The sequence below is a fragment of the Arvicanthis niloticus genome, chromosome 6 (assembly GCF_011762505.2).
Source record: "Arvicanthis niloticus isolate mArvNil1 chromosome 6, mArvNil1.pat.X, whole genome shotgun sequence".
Lineage (NCBI taxonomy): Eukaryota > Metazoa > Chordata > Mammalia > Rodentia > Muridae > Arvicanthis > Arvicanthis niloticus.
This window is the reverse complement of record NC_047663.1, coordinates 11361990-11377645: the sequence shown is the minus strand read 5'-3', so window position 1 is coordinate 11377645 and position 15656 is coordinate 11361990. Positions and strand designations below refer to the sequence as shown.

Here is a 15656-nt window from a genome sequence, read left to right as displayed (position 1 = left end):
TCTATGTAAGCAGAAGCAGGGCACACTAGGTTAGAATTATAATTGAAATAGTAAATACTATATCATATTTATGACTGTATTTATGTTTTTATAACATTAGTCTGAAAACACATCAAAATATTTATATTGTTAATTGCTTGCTGACAACGTTATAAATACTTTGATGTTAATCTGAACTCTGTATGATTGTGCAAGATTTTATAAGGTTTAATATGCTAGTGCAGTCAGAAGAAAACAAAAACTTAGTAAAATGAAATGGACATTTACTCTCATGATACACATAAATTAGTGTGTCTCTCAACCTTATCACACAAGTTTCTTTCTGTAGTAGACATTGTTTAACACAGAGATCCAAGGTGCAGAGAACAAGCAATTTCAGAATACATAGCCCTAAATGGAACATCTATCTTACACCCACTTCTCCCAAGGCTTGGTATTATTTTGGAAGAGGGGGCAGAAATATCACAAGAGCCAAAGACAGTGGGTGTGTACAAAAAAGTGTCTTCTTGATACAGCAGGGTAGTTTTATATATGAATTTATAGCAGTTGTAACCTCATGCATAAGACCAATGCAAACTCATGCTGGACAAATTCTACTGTGTAAAGGGGAACGAGGCACAGAGCCCATCTAGAAGAGGAGCTTTTGACATTTGTTAGCTGCTGGGAGACAGTCAGGGTTTTTTCTTGCTTTTCTTTTTAGTATAGAATAGAGTTTATTGAGGGCATGGGGGGAGTTAAGAGGGTAGTAGAGGCAGAAAGAAAGGAGAGAGAGAGAGAGAGAGAGAGAGAGAGAGAGAGAGAGAGAGAGAGAGAGAGAGAAAGTAGAGGAGTAGAGGTCGGCCATGAGCACATGAAGAGAGAAGGGGAAGAGAATGGGGAGAGAGGGTGGCAGGAAGGGGCAAGGGGACAGCGCAGTAGCAAGAAGGCAAGAGATCAAAAGGAGAGTCCATTTGCTTTACAGGCATGACTCCTGGTTGGTCAACTACCTGCCAATGGAAGGCCACATATCCTCATGTATATATGCAGCACCAGGGGTACTTGATGGGTTCAAATCACAAATCAAAACTATAATGAAGACACAAAGTTGGGATGCAGAGAGTGTATCTCAAGGGAGTTGGGGGATGCTTGGGTTAATACCATCAAAGTAGATTGTGCACCCTAACAAACTAGTAAAAACTGGGGGAGAAAAAAGAAAATCTTAACTTCACAATCAGAGTACTAAAGTGTTTGCTCAAGGTGTGGATCTACACATGAAAGTAAGGAGGGATGTGCCAGGAGACAACGTGGAAGGCAGCATTGAAGAAAAGTGTAAGAAGAAACACAGGACATGGTCTGGAAAGAGCTAAAGCTCCAGAACAGGGAAAGATATACTCATCAATTGTCTATGCAGGTTAACAGTGCATGAGTCTCTCCTTCTCCTTCTGTATGCATCTACCACTTGAATATTTTATTTTATATTTTATCTGAATATATACATACATATGTATGTACATATATATGTGTATACACACACACACACACACACACACATATATATATATATATATATATATATATATATATATACATATATATCATGCATGTCTGGTGATTACAGAGGTCAGAAGTGGATAGCTCATATACTGGTATGGGGCTCATATATGATTGTGAGCAGCTATGTGTACACAGGGAACTGGACTAAGTTCCTCTGTCAGAGCAACAAGTCCTATAGCTACAGATTCATCTCTCAAACTCCTATTACTAGTACTTTGAAACAAAATGAATTACACTACAAATTATAATTTGAAATTTGCTTGAAAAATCTAGGTGAGGAGTAGTCTTTGTGTGTACATGTATGTGTGTGCGTCCACGCGTGTGTACCCATGTGTGTATGAATGTGTGGGCCTGTGCATGTCCATACATGCATGCATGTATGTGTGTGTTTGGGTGTATAGTCCAGAAGCCCATAGTCAATGTTGGGTGTCTTCATTCATCACTCTTTCCTCTATTTTGTGAGACAGAGTATCTTACTAAACCTGTAGCCCACTGATTTTGAGAAAGTAGCCCCTAATATACTATTTTAAAGTTTGGCTTAATGTCTTTAAGCATGTGTCAAAAAGTATGCCGGTAGCCTTGTATACAGTTAGCCATTTTGCAGAAAATCTAGTTGCTGGAGTAAGGTTCAAATGTTTGTGGCAGTTCCTGGTTTTGGATGAGAAGCATGCTCCTTCTTTGACATCAGTCACCACATGTTCCCAGCTTCATCCTTCTGTCTCTGGAAGCTGCTTGCTTCGCTCACTCCTCTCATGTTTCCTTAGTTCAAGTTCTCACTTCTCAACTGAGCAGAACACTCCATCTTCATGGCCCCTCCTGACCTGTTCCAGCTGGATTTACTTTTCTACAGCTGCCGGATTTACTTGTTCAGAACACACAAGGGTTTGCTATCCTCCTAATAAGATAACCTTTAGGGGCTGTTCATTGTCTCTAGATAATTCCCCCTGTTAATACAAATCCATTTCTGTTCACCTTAAATATATTAATGCCTTCTACTTTCCTCTAGTATAGTGGTCCTTTCTCCTGGCCCCACTAAGCATCCTGTTTGTCCTAACTTGAATACTTATCTTTAATACATTTGTTAGAGAAAACCCATGCTAACTCTATTGGCCTGAATTTTTTCACTTTCATGAGGATAGTAAACTGACTTTTCATGGACATGGACAGCCTGTGGGGCTTTTAGTTACCTTTTAGGCAATACTATTTGAAATCAAGTAAATTATGGACCTATTATTTAAAATCCAGAAAGTTCCTGAAGCGGACTGGATGGACCACTTACTAAAGGACTACATACACAGTACTCCAAGCTCCACCTTTAGTACTTTGCTCATATCGACTCTTTTTAAGTTTGTAGCAGCTTGTGAGCTAGTTAATGATGCTCTCTCCATTTAAAAGAAGAGAATGTGCATATACACAGAGCTACAGTAGCTTGGTAAAGGTCATATGCAGGCCAGGAGTTGAACCTAGACAGGGTAGCTCCCAAGGTTATATTCTTGCTGACATCAGCACTGTGTAGTCCTCCCTGAATGAGAGGCTTTGGGGCATCTGTATTCAAAGACCTTCTGGCTAGGGAGGTTACTTCAGAGCACTTCCCGAGGCATTAGACACCTTATGCTTTTAGTTCTGTAGAAGCTGAGTACAGTAGCCAGAAGTTTCCGTTGAGCCACGGTGCACGCTTCTGGCAGATTGTAAGAGTCACACAGGTTTATGTTCTCTTCATCCACATGGTACAAAACCCAGAACACCCTGTTCCCACTGAGCCTGGTCGTTCGTTCCCCAATTGGAGGAGATAGCCAGTCCTCGTTAAGCTTTATGAAGCTGTGTGCTAAATGGGAGCCAGGTTGCTTGGAGACAGGGTATCCTTATATCTTTCCGTTGCCCAGGATATTTCCTGGGACAGAGCTCAGAAGTTGAAAGTCCACAGCTTGGGGGTGACTTTTCTCTTCCTGGGAAATTGATTGAGAAGTGGTCATGAGAAGTGGTCAAGCAGGTTCTGAAATACACAGGCAGTCCATAAAACCTGGTCCTTTTAGCTTTTTTTTTTTTTTTCCCCTGAGGAGATGTGCCACTTTACGATTGGTGTGTGTGGATTGATGGTTGAGAAGCTTGGCCTGAGGGTCAGAATCAGAATTTGATGCACACTGAGTTCAACATGCTAAATAATCACTGTTTTCCAAATCTAGGCTAATCATCTGGTTCACACTTTTATTTCTATTCTGTTCTTTTAAATCTGATATATATATATATTTCAAGAATTACAGGAAAAGAGACTAGGAAGATACATGGAAGCAGTTTTTGAACCAAACTGCAACTACTATCAGGGGATGCTCTCCTGTCATTGTTAATCTGCATCCAAGCAAGAATTTTAGCATATAGCTCTGAATAACCATTTTTTTTAAAAAATGAAAATATACCATAAATATGTATTAACCAAGAACCAATCATAAAGACAACGCACTTAAAGAGGCCTAAGTCAGGTACTTTATATTGGACTTGTCAATCTCATAATTTAATATACAGCTTTGTGTTTCTGAAATATTACATATTCTCATAAATGAAAAAGAATCAAGCTTTGGCGTAACAGATGCTGCTTTTTTAAGTAAGAGAAATTGCCATTTCTTTAAATGGACGTCTACCCCATTCCTGGTGTGTTGGTGAGTTGTGTACGGACGTAATACATTTTGAAAGTACTCAGCTTTGACTTGATTTTAAATACAGTGCTGGAGTCAGCCAACCAAGCTACATGTTTACAAGATCCATCCATATAGACAGAAGATTCTTCCCATCTATAGATTAATGTTTGTTCTTTCTTTTTGCCTCGGGAACTTTTATCTCTATCATCAAAACAAGACAAAACAATAAAAAAAAAAAACCATCTGAACAAACACCCAGAAAAAAAACTTTTATATAATCTCCCATTAAAATTTTATAGTAAAGAGGTTAGATAATTTAAGCTTGAAAAAGTTACAACAAAGAGAATAGCTGGAACAATGAAAGCAACAATGACTGTTTGGATGGGTTATTCTGTTATGGGAGTGTCTACCGCCCTCCACTATTACCTTCTCAATAGGTTACACTTATGGGGAATTTTTTTCCCTTGAAGGATAATTGAAGATTGGAAGTACATGGCCATACTGAACCTTCTTTGCAGTGATAGAAGATTTACTTACTTAGTTTTAGTGGGCAAAGGGTCAAATTAAAATCATGGGAAGAAATCTCAGGAAATTGTTTCATTTGCCTTTGTGTTGTAGGGGATCTAATTAAAGGCTGAGTGTAAGCTAGGCATGCACTGAGCTTCAACCTGAATGCAGAAGTTAAACTCTGGGCTTTGTCTTCTATTGAGGACCTGTTTATTTGCATTTTATGTCTATGAGTGACTGTTTGCATGTACGTATGTGGAGCACATGTGTGCTGGTTGCACAGAAGCCAGAAGTGTGTTTCAGATCCTCTGGAACTGGAGTTGCAGATGGTTGTGTGCTGCCACATGGGTGCTGGGAGCCAGTCCTAGGTTCTCTTGGAGCAGTGAGTGCTCTTGAGTTAACTTTTAAGACAAGGAAATTTTAGTTCAGAGAAACAAATAAGTGATATGTTTCTTGCAATGGATGGTGTTGATGATGAATGAAACTAGGTCACAGGCAGGAATGTGAAACATCCTTCAATCCCTTTCAAGTACATGATACACGCTATCACATTTCATCCTTACAATAAATTCATCGACGAGAGACCTCCAGTTTTAATTTTGCAGATAAAGAGAAGGTGGCATTAAACAAGTCTTAGAGTTGATCAGGTTGAAGGCTTTGCTTCCTAGCAAGATAAAGCAGAACATTACAAGGTGCACATCGCTGCACAGACTGCCTTTGTAAACACTTTGCTAATGGATGGCTGTCAATCATCTCTTACTATGTTACCCATTTCATTGTTTGAGTCAATGTGTAGCAAACTCTGGAGCACACGGTAAAAACACTTACGATAATATAAATGGGATAGCAGCAGTGTGGTGATTGTTCACCCAGCAACTGATAAATGGTTCTGTTGTGGTTCACTGGTGTTGGATTTGTGTTTTCTGATCAAACACTCAGGTCACACTTTCTACGTTTTGTTTTAGCCAAAAAAACAAAAAGCAAAAAACAAAAAAGTGATTTAGGTCACAATGTTTATGTTGTCAATCTAATTAGTTTTCTTTCAATGTTTACATGATTGCTATGGATACCCTTCCTCATAATTATTAAATACAATGCCAGATTCCAACTCATATTATAGAGGCCCTGTTTGTAAGTACCTCCATTGTGGAAATCAGTATAGATGTTCACAAGAAAACTAAAAATAGAACTACTGAATGACCTATTTATATCATGGCAGAGTATGTAACCGAAGAACACACAAGTCAACATAAAACAGACACACTTAAACATCTACATTTATTATAGAACTTGTCACAAATGTCATTATAGAATCTGCCTCAGTGTCCACCAACATACACACACCTACGTGTTTGTGGGTAGTTGTATTTTATGCAACCTTCAGGAATAAATATGCCATTTGCAGAACAATAAATATAACTGTAGATCACTGTAGAAACAAATCATCTCAGATACAGGTAGACAATGTTCTGTCACATGTGTAGATACTAGGTTTTATAATCTGTATTACATATGATTGTGTGTAGAAGCAAGTGTGTAAAATGTAAGTAGAAGTAAGATTTTAAGACTGTCAGAAATAGGAAAATAATATTGTGAAGGCATGAGGAGGGAAGTCGTGGGAGTGAATGTGGTCAAATACATGATGCAGATGAATGAAACCATTGTGTGTCAATAGTAAGCTAAGACACAAAACAGTGTGAACAAATTCATTATGGCGGTAGATCCAATACATGAAGCCAATACAGAATCACTTTTTTTTGAGAATTTCATACATGCACACAGTGTACTTTGACCACATTATAAAAGGCTCTGGTAAAATTGTGTCCACTGGACCCTCCAGGATCTCTGCATCTGTGAACTCATAATTCCAGTTCAAATGTTTGACTGACCAAAATCCCACTAAAAAGTTCGTGCTTAACTGCTACCCTGGCTCGGGCTATTCCTAGGAAAGAAAGAAGTTTCATCTTGGCTTTGACACTGTTACAGTTGATGTTATCGCTGCCTCAGATTGACCCCAGACCCTGACAACTGTAACATGTCCCCATTGCAGCAATAACCACAGAGAACATTTGATAATATCAAGGTTTCTGAAGACGTGTGGCTACTCCAAACGTGTGACCATTTTCTCTTCACAGGGCTTTATTTAAATTGCCCGTACCTTCTTGAGTGTGCTCTAGTGTTCGTATTGCTGTGAATGTGTGTATTTGCTTTATTTATTATTGATGTTCCTTTCATTTTTGTATGCATGTAGATGATCTTGTACGAGTGTTCATATGTGTATAGGGTGCACAAGTGTATCTAGTGCATGTGCACATGCATGGGGATGCAGAGGATAACTTCAACTTTCTTCCCCAGGTGTCTTCCACCTGCTTTTCAAGATGCTGTTTTTAATTGCCATTTAAGGAGGCTGGGGTGTCTGGCTAGTGAGCTCAAATGGTCCAGATCTCCTTCTTTTTCCAGAATGGGAATTACAAGCTTATTACATCCAATATTTTTAAACTTGATTTTTGAGATCAGAACTTGGGCCCTCACGCTTGCAAGGTAAGCATTTTACCCATAAGGCATGTCTCCAGCCCCTCTATGTGCACGTTAAATGATGTATGTATGCCCTGTTCCCTTGACTGACACAGAAGCTTTCTAGTGGAAGAACTCACTATTTGGATATACAGCTCCTCACACAAGCTAGGATATAGCTCTACACAAGTAAGTTCCCAGAACTTCCACAATACATGAAAAATTAGAATTAAAATCAGCAAAATTCATTAATATTTAAGTATTAATATTTAAGTATGTACTTCATTTATATTTAAGTATCAGATCCAACTGTTATTTCAAATTTTCAAAAGTCTCATCCTTCTTGCAAGTGTAATTTAAATACACACTTATCCCACTGGTCCCATTTGTGCAGCTTCATTTTCTATGAACCCATTTATAGTGGTCCCTGGGTAATGGCTGCTTAAAAGGAACGTGGCAAGAAACGTCTTTATACTACAGCATTGGGGGGATACCTGACCTATTCTATGGCTAGTGCATTTTCATTACAGTGGGTTGATTTTTTGTTGTTGTTAATTTCTGAGGATAATTTCGTAATGTGGCGAGATGCTTCTGCACTGTAGATAAGTTGACCAGAATGCTGTTCTAATAACGTGTGTCTACGGCTCTGGCCGGGTAGCATGAGGTCATTTTCTATGCCATTCAATGACAATGATTTCCATTGTGACTAACTTCACGTGGCCGGAAGAGCTTTCCTCACACGGAACCGCACAGCATCTTCTGCAAACTGGGATGCCTATCAAAAAGCATCGTGTTTTCTTTCTATGGTGACACTGTTTTTAGACATGCCTTCCTCACTCAGACACCATTCACGTTTTCCCGTGTTTCCTCACATTATCTATAGTTCCCCATATCTACAAAGTCATCCTTTATGATTCGGGTAAGGGAGAGAATGGACATATTAGTGTCTCTTTCAGTGTCTGGCTAAGGACTAAAAGGCTCTTAGGCTGTTCAGATCATAGTTGCTGATAACATATCCCTGGTTTAACAATGGAAACATACTTAGAATGGAGCTTTATTTTAGGACTTTACAGGGAAGAAATCAGAGGTTCCTCAGCTCTCCAGACTTTCTCATTGGTCTGGCATAAAGAAATCTCAGTGTTACTAATGGTAGATGATTTGTAACACACCGGATAAATGTCTTACCTAGGAGAGTTCCATATTTTAGGAGATTCATTAAAATGAACACATTCGCAAAAATGATAGCTGAGTTCCTAACATATTTTATGCATGATTATTAATCGTTGGTTATTTTAAGTTAGCATTGAGATCTTCTTATTGGATTTAAAAGGAATGTCAAGATGTGACTTGCTGAGTTTGAGCAAACTAGTATTTGAGGTGCTCATGTCCCAATGGATGACATCACAGATGTTCTCATATGGGCAGTACCAACTGGACTTAGTAGGTTGTGAAGACATGAAGTTGGGAGGGAGACAGAAGTTGTATTAAGATGTTATGGGAGGAGCTGGAAGGAGGTTGGAAGGGATGGATCTGGCCAAGCTATAGAATATGTCTGCAAAATTTAAAAAAAAAAGATTTATTGAATAAAGACAGATCTCAGTCTGACACTTGAAAAGCACATAAGCTTACATATGTGTGTGTGTGCACACACATACAGCATTTTTAAAAATGGAAGTCCATCTGTATATGTAGGGGAGGATGGCCTTGTTGGGCATAGGTGGGAGAGGAGATCCTTGGCCCTATGAAGGCTGAACACTGAGTGGGGGGGAATTCGAGGGTGGGGAGGTGGGAGTGGGGGGGGTAGGTATGGGCACATCCTCATAGAAGCAGGAGGAGGGGAGATGGGATAGGAGGTTACTGGGTGGTGGGGAAAATGGGGTAAGGGGATAAAATCTGAAATGTAAATATAATATCCAATAAACAAGAAAGAAAGAAAGTTAAAACTGGAAGTCCTTAAAAAGAACTCCTAATAGCAGGAGCAGGGGCTGTCTCTGACTCTGTTTCCTGCTTTTGATACCCTTCCCTCTAACTGGGCTGTCTCATCTAGCCTCAATAGGGGAAGGTGTGCCTAGCTTTACTGAAACTTGATCCACCAAGGCTGGTTGTTATCCTTGGGAAGCCTCTCTTTTTCTAAAGAGAAATGAAGGAGGAGTGGATGGGGATGGTGGGGGAAGGGGACAGACTGGGAGGACAGGAGGGAGGGGAAACTGTGGCCGGATGTAAAGTAAATGCTTAAATTAATTAAAAACGAATTTTATAGCAAAAAAAAGGAGTAATACAAATAGATGTGCTTTATTTGATTACTCACTTACAATAAATGTGATTTAAGTGCCACACCAGTATAAGTCTCTTAATTCCTTGAGATCATCAGAGATTTAAAATGGTAATTGCTTTAACTGATTCCAAGGTTCACCTGGAAAACTGTTTCTTGGGCTCTGCATGTTTGGTTGCGTCACTTTCTCCAGTTGGTAGTGTCCTCCTAATGTGTGAATCCATCAGCTAACATGTGTTAGGTTATGTCCTCAATATTTCTGGACAGTTTGTCCTGACTTCAGAACGTACAGAGTTGTTTTGAATGACAATCGTCTCTCCATGTTCACTCTGGTGTTGCTTCATTTGACACTCTATCCCTGGGAATCACATCACAGGGATGTGACTACGTTCTATCGAAGTTTTCCTCAGTCACGTCCAGCAAGGACTCAGGTTTCCTATAACAAATGAAAGCTCACTTGTTTGATAGTGTGTGTTGTGGGGGAGTGGCTTGAATACAAAGAGGTATTTATCTAAAGTATTTTATTCCTTCAAGCTAGCTCCTTTAAAATAAGACCAAAAAATTAATTTTCTCTCCTTTCCTCACTTCTTCTCTTCTCTTCTGCCCTGACTTCTCCTTCCCTTCCTCCCCTCTCTAGTCCATGTTGTCTTTAATGTCCCCTTTAAATATGTTCTCAAATAGATTTAGTAATATAGTGAAAAATAAAGCTTCTTATTTCCACCTAACTTGCTCTGTTTTCAATGGACTTCCTTTGGCTTTAGAATCAAAAGAATCACAGCTGTTGAGGGGATGTTTCTAGGTTATATATCAACAAATATAATACCAGCAAATCCACTTGGGAGAAACTGTATTTGGTTGCTGTTGCCATAGATCAAAAACTACATAGTCCTTATCAAACAACTAGAATTGGACATTAATTATAATTAACATTTTACAGAAAAATACATGTTTCTTTCTTTCTGGACAGCCATTACTTTATGGCTTGTGTTATTTCAGCTTAATCTGCTAAAATACATACTTATTTTCTTAGCCATGATACAGAGGTAAAACCTTCCCAAATTTATGAGTGTATTTGTCAAAGAACCAAAAGTATTAAATCTTTTCAACTTCAAGATGATGTAGATGAGAGTTTGTGAACTAAAAAGTACAGAGTAAATGGCCTGTTTTGATAATAAGTGTTTTATTAAAAAATCTTACATATTGCTAGTTGCTTCTATGAGCTCTGGTACTCTGATGACACAACTGTGTCAGAGGTCACATGCATCCCACAAGACCTAAAATATCAACTGTGAGTCTCTTTTAGAGGAAGCAGTCAACAATTATCTACTATAGGAAATTAGCTTCTACTGATTTAGCTGAATGTGAAAATATTTATTCATCAAATAATTAGAAAGAATTTCCAAAGCTTCAGACATGTAAGACAGGCAAATATTTTTTTCTAATAAATCCTATAGTCAAGTTAAGACTGGCCGAAACAGCAAACAGATTAATTTATAGTTTTTGAAGAAAGCGCTTAAATATTTCAACGATTCTCTTCAAGAAGGCATCTGAAAGATGTTTTCAAATTCAGCTCACATATGAGACAACACATTGCCACAGTTTCTTTGAACTGTCATGTGTCCTTGGGAGTGCAAACAGAAGAATCAAAATAAGAATTTCTATCCACATCGACAAAGAGCAAGCAATAAGCTCACATCTGACAAACTGACAACTATGAAATCCATATTTGACTTCATGAGGCAAATATTAATTTTCCATTATAAACATTATTGTTTCAATGCGGAACAGCTGTATATATCTTTATAATGTTTTAATTAAATCACATAGATATAAGGAGTCAGGATAAGCCTGGACTGTGCTTTTTATGAACAATTAAATTATTTATTGAATCCAATGCAAGCAGGTTGATAGGACTATTGTTGACTTTGTCTTTCACACTACAATATCAATACTCACTATTCTGAGGGCCCCACAACTGTAGGGTAGAAAAAAATATCAAGCTACAATATACTGTGCACTGATAAGGTTAGTTTTTATAAAGCAAGACTGGATGACCTGTGCTGTGTAAATATTAATGCATATATAGAAAAAGTTTGTGGCACCCTTTTTCAAGAAAAACTCAGCTCACAGAGATGTGAGATATCTAGTTAAATCACCCCCTACCAGAGAACATATGAAGAAAAGCTTTAGTATTCCCAGGAAAAATCATTAATCAGTTTAGTCATAACATGTCTCTCCTCTCCATTGCTTCATTTGAGAAGATGACATCAAGAATAATTACCATCGGTCATGCAGATTTCAATAGTCTTATGGAAGAAAGCCATATTAACATCAAGTCTCAAGTACAAAGAAGCCTTTGCAAATGTTAGGGTATGGTGTTGAAAAGCAGGGAATGACTCTCAGACTCCTTAAAGCCTTTTTAATCATGGAAAGGAAGTTTGAGAACATGAAACTAAGCACTATTGGGGTCAGGCTGTAAATCTGTGAGAGCCATGCCAATGAATATATCACTCTATGGTCCTCAGAGATCAAATGAAAACAAAATCACTGAGAACATGCATCTTCATTTGAATTCCTAGCATCTCTAGATAGGCTTCATTCAATCTGAGTTATCAAGTGAAGAATCTACAATATCACTACGCAAAGAATAAACCAGCCATTCTATTCTATTCTCTTTGAGAGACATGGCTAAGTATTGAGCTTGCATTATCCCCTTAAAACCATTAACCTGATCTAATGGCTCTATGAAGACAACCATCCTATTATCTGAGATCAAAGAGAAATCCAAGCAAGCCAGTACCTACCTCCTGTAGAATCCAGGGCTAGAGTAAGGAACAAAGTAGGTTTAAATATGGTTAAATATAATATTGAACTACCACAATATACACACACATATACACAAACATACACAAATACATACATACATACATACATACATACATACATACATATTTTATAAGACCAGGATATTCAAATTTGAGTTTGAATTTTCAGGCTCTTTGGTGAGAATTATTCTTTCAAGCTCTTATAGAATTGTGTTGAAATTTTGATGGGAATTGCATTGGATCTGTAGATTGCTTTTGGTAAGGTGGACATTTTTACTGTGTTAATCCTGATGATCCGTGAGCATAGGCATCCATCTTCTGATATCTTCTTCAGTTTCTTTCTTCAGAGACTTGCAGTTCTTGTCATACAGGACTTCCACTTGCTTGGATTGAGTTAGACCAAGATATTTTATATTATTTGTGGTTATTGCTAAGGGTGTTGTTTATTGTATGTATAAAGGAGGACTAATGATTTGTTTTTAGTTAATTTTGTATCCGGTTATTTTGTTAAAGGTGCTTTTCAGCTCTAGATGTTCTCTGGTAGAATTTTGGGGGTTGTTTATATGTACTAGCCTATCTGTGAATAGCGATACTTTGACTTCTTTTCCCTTTTGTTTCTTTTGATCTCCTTTAGTTGTCTTGTTGCTTTAGCTAAAACTTCAAGCACTATATTGGGATACATATGGAGAGTTTGGACAGCTTTATCTTGTCCCTAATTTTGGTTTTAAGTTTCAGTTTTAAGATTTGCTTTAAGTTTCTATACATTTAATTTAATATTGGGTATTTGCTTGCTGTATATTACCTTTATTGTGTTTAGGTATGTGCCTTGTACCTCAAAGGCTTTTGTAGCATCTAATGAGACGATCATGTAGATTTTTTTTCTTTCAGTTTGTTTATATGGTGAATTTACATTGATAAATTTTCATATAGTGAACCATCCATGCATTCCTATGGTGATGTCTACTTGATCATGAAAGATGATTAATTTTTATTTGCTCTTGGATTTGGTTTGCCAGTATTGTATTGGGAAGTTTTGTATCAATGTTTATACGAGAGAAGTTGGTTTGAAATTCTCTTTATTTGTTGAGTCTGTGTTATTTAGGTACCAGAGTAACTGTGGCCTCATAGAATGAGTTTGGCGATGTTCCTTCTGTTTCAATTTTGTGAAATAGTTTGAGGTATACTGGTATGAGTTCTATTTTGAAAGTGTAGTAGAATTCAATGCTAAAACCATTGGCCCCAGGCTTTTTTTTTTTTTTTTTTTTTTTTTTTTTTTTTTTTTAAAGATTTTTAATGACAGCTTCTATTTCCTTAGGGATATAGGACTATTTAAATTGTTTACCTAATCTTAATTTAACTTTGGTACATGGTATCTACTAGATTTTCCAGTTTTATTTGTCAAGTATAGGATTTTGTAGTAAGATTTGATGATTTTTTTGAATTTCCTCAATTTCTGTTATGTTGTGATTTTCATTTCTGATTTTGTTAATTTGGATCCTATCTCTGTGCCTTTTAATTAGTTTGGCCAAAGGTTTATTTATCTTGTTGGTTTTTCTCAAAGATCCAGCTCCTTGTTTTGTTGATTCTCTGTATCATTTTCTTTGTTTTTAATTTGTTGATTTCAGCCATGAGTTTGACTATTTCCTTTCTTCTACTCCTCTTCAGTGTGTTTGCTTCTTTTTGTTTTAGGACTTCCAGATGTGCTGATAAGTTTCTAATATAGGATCTCTCCAATTTCTTTATGAATGCCCTCAGTGCTATGAACTTTCCTCTGTACTGCTTTCATTGTATCCCATAAGTTTGGGTATGCTGCACCTTCATCTTTATTTAATTCTAAATAGTCTTTAATTTTTTTCTCTATTTCAGCCCTGACCAAGTTATCATTGAATAGAGAGCTTTTCGGTTTCCATGAGCATGTGAGTTTTCTGTTGTTTTCGTTGTTATTGAAGTCCAGCTGTAGCCTGTGGTGATCTGATAGAATGCAAGGAATAATTTCAATCTTCTTGTATCTTGTAAATATAGGAAGGGGGGAGGCTCGTTCTTTCTTATAGAACCCATGTCCATGAGCCCAGGGCTGGCACAGCACACAATGAGCAGGATCCTCTCCATCCATCACTAATTAGTAAAGTAATAGAACTGGCTATAGCCATATCTTATAGAGTACTTTCTTTGTTGAGGTACCCTACTCTAAGATGACCTTGACTTGTATCAAGTTGACATAAAATTATCCAGCATATTTTACTAGAATTTAGTTCTGGTATCATTAAGCAGGATTTTTGCTGAGCATTGAATGACAACCACATTCAGTATGATACAAAGTCTGAGGCTTTTTCTAGGAATTGTCTAGACTTGATTGTTAAAGCTACTGTGGTTTTCATAGTACAGGGTCATGCTGTTCTCTTCTGTGGTTCACCAAAATGTGGCACCAATTTATGAACAACCCACTACCCCAAACAGCACTGGTTTTCTGCCTTCCTTGTCTACTCTAAGAGTGTAGGATTACAGTCATTCATTTATCTCTTGTAACAGCTTCCAAGCACACAGGCTGAGCATCTGCAGATACTTAACAACCTGAACAGTAGAGTCTGAGTATATTTTTTTGAGTATGATAGGGAGTAAACCCCACTCATAAGGTCTCAATTAATTGTCTGTTGAAGAGATTTATGAACTTAATAGCTAGTGTTCTAGCTTTTTGTTGGCTTTTATTCTCGTGACAGCACAATCCCATTAATTAAAGCTAATTCTTGGTAAAGTTACTGCACCTCCACTATTTTAGTGTCTTCTGGTTTGTTCTTACCTTATCTCTGTATTTGATTGTCTAGACTGGCCTGTTGTTGGTGCTTTTGCATTTTAAAACTTTATGTGGTTAAGAATTTTATATGAGTATACCTACCTGCTCCATATTGAATTGGGCGTTTGTCTAAGCATTAGAATCACAAAAATAAAGGTACATAACTTTTCACAAAGGAACCAGTATATCCTTCTGACTATCTGATGAACCACATCTAATTATTCAGTATGGTTACCATAGAAAGTAATTTTATACTAGGGAATATTAATTTTAAACTAGGAAATAAATGTATAACTCTTAAATCAGATGATTACATTATTCATCTATTTGAAATACTATCACCTATCATGTTTCAATGTTATCTTATTTTTTTTTAATGAGAAGCAATCTTGTTTTGATTTACTTGTTTATCTCTATGTGGTCCCTTTTATTGTCTGAAACATTATATATACTACTCTGAGAAGTGTACCACTGGCTAGAGTTGAGGAGGGTTAAATAGGAAGAATTTGTTTTCTAAAGCTAATATTTTTTTTATCAGAGATTCAATCTCTGTATCGTATTTCTTCCATTGAGATTGCTGA

At 37.3% G+C, this 15656-nt stretch overlaps 1 long non-coding RNA gene across 15 annotated transcripts in view; it reads right to left on the bottom strand.

Annotated features, from left to right (window-relative positions):
* Positions 1-242: 242 nt before the first annotated feature.
* LOC143442623 (uncharacterized) overlaps positions 243-15656 on the bottom strand; it is a 60495-nt gene continuing 45081 nt past the window's right edge. For 5 of the 15 annotated variants that reach the window (XR_013110940.1, XR_013110944.1, XR_013110941.1 and 2 more), the window contains 2 exons: positions 12264-12281; positions 9169-11080 (listed from right to left, as the gene is read on the bottom strand). This is a non-coding gene — a long non-coding RNA (uncharacterized LOC143442623). Of the gene's footprint in view, positions 3645-9168; positions 11081-12263; positions 12282-12304; positions 14256-15656 lie in introns of those variants that run through there. The other 10 variants (XR_013110943.1, XR_013110946.1, XR_013110951.1 and 7 more) reach the window with 7 other exon arrangements.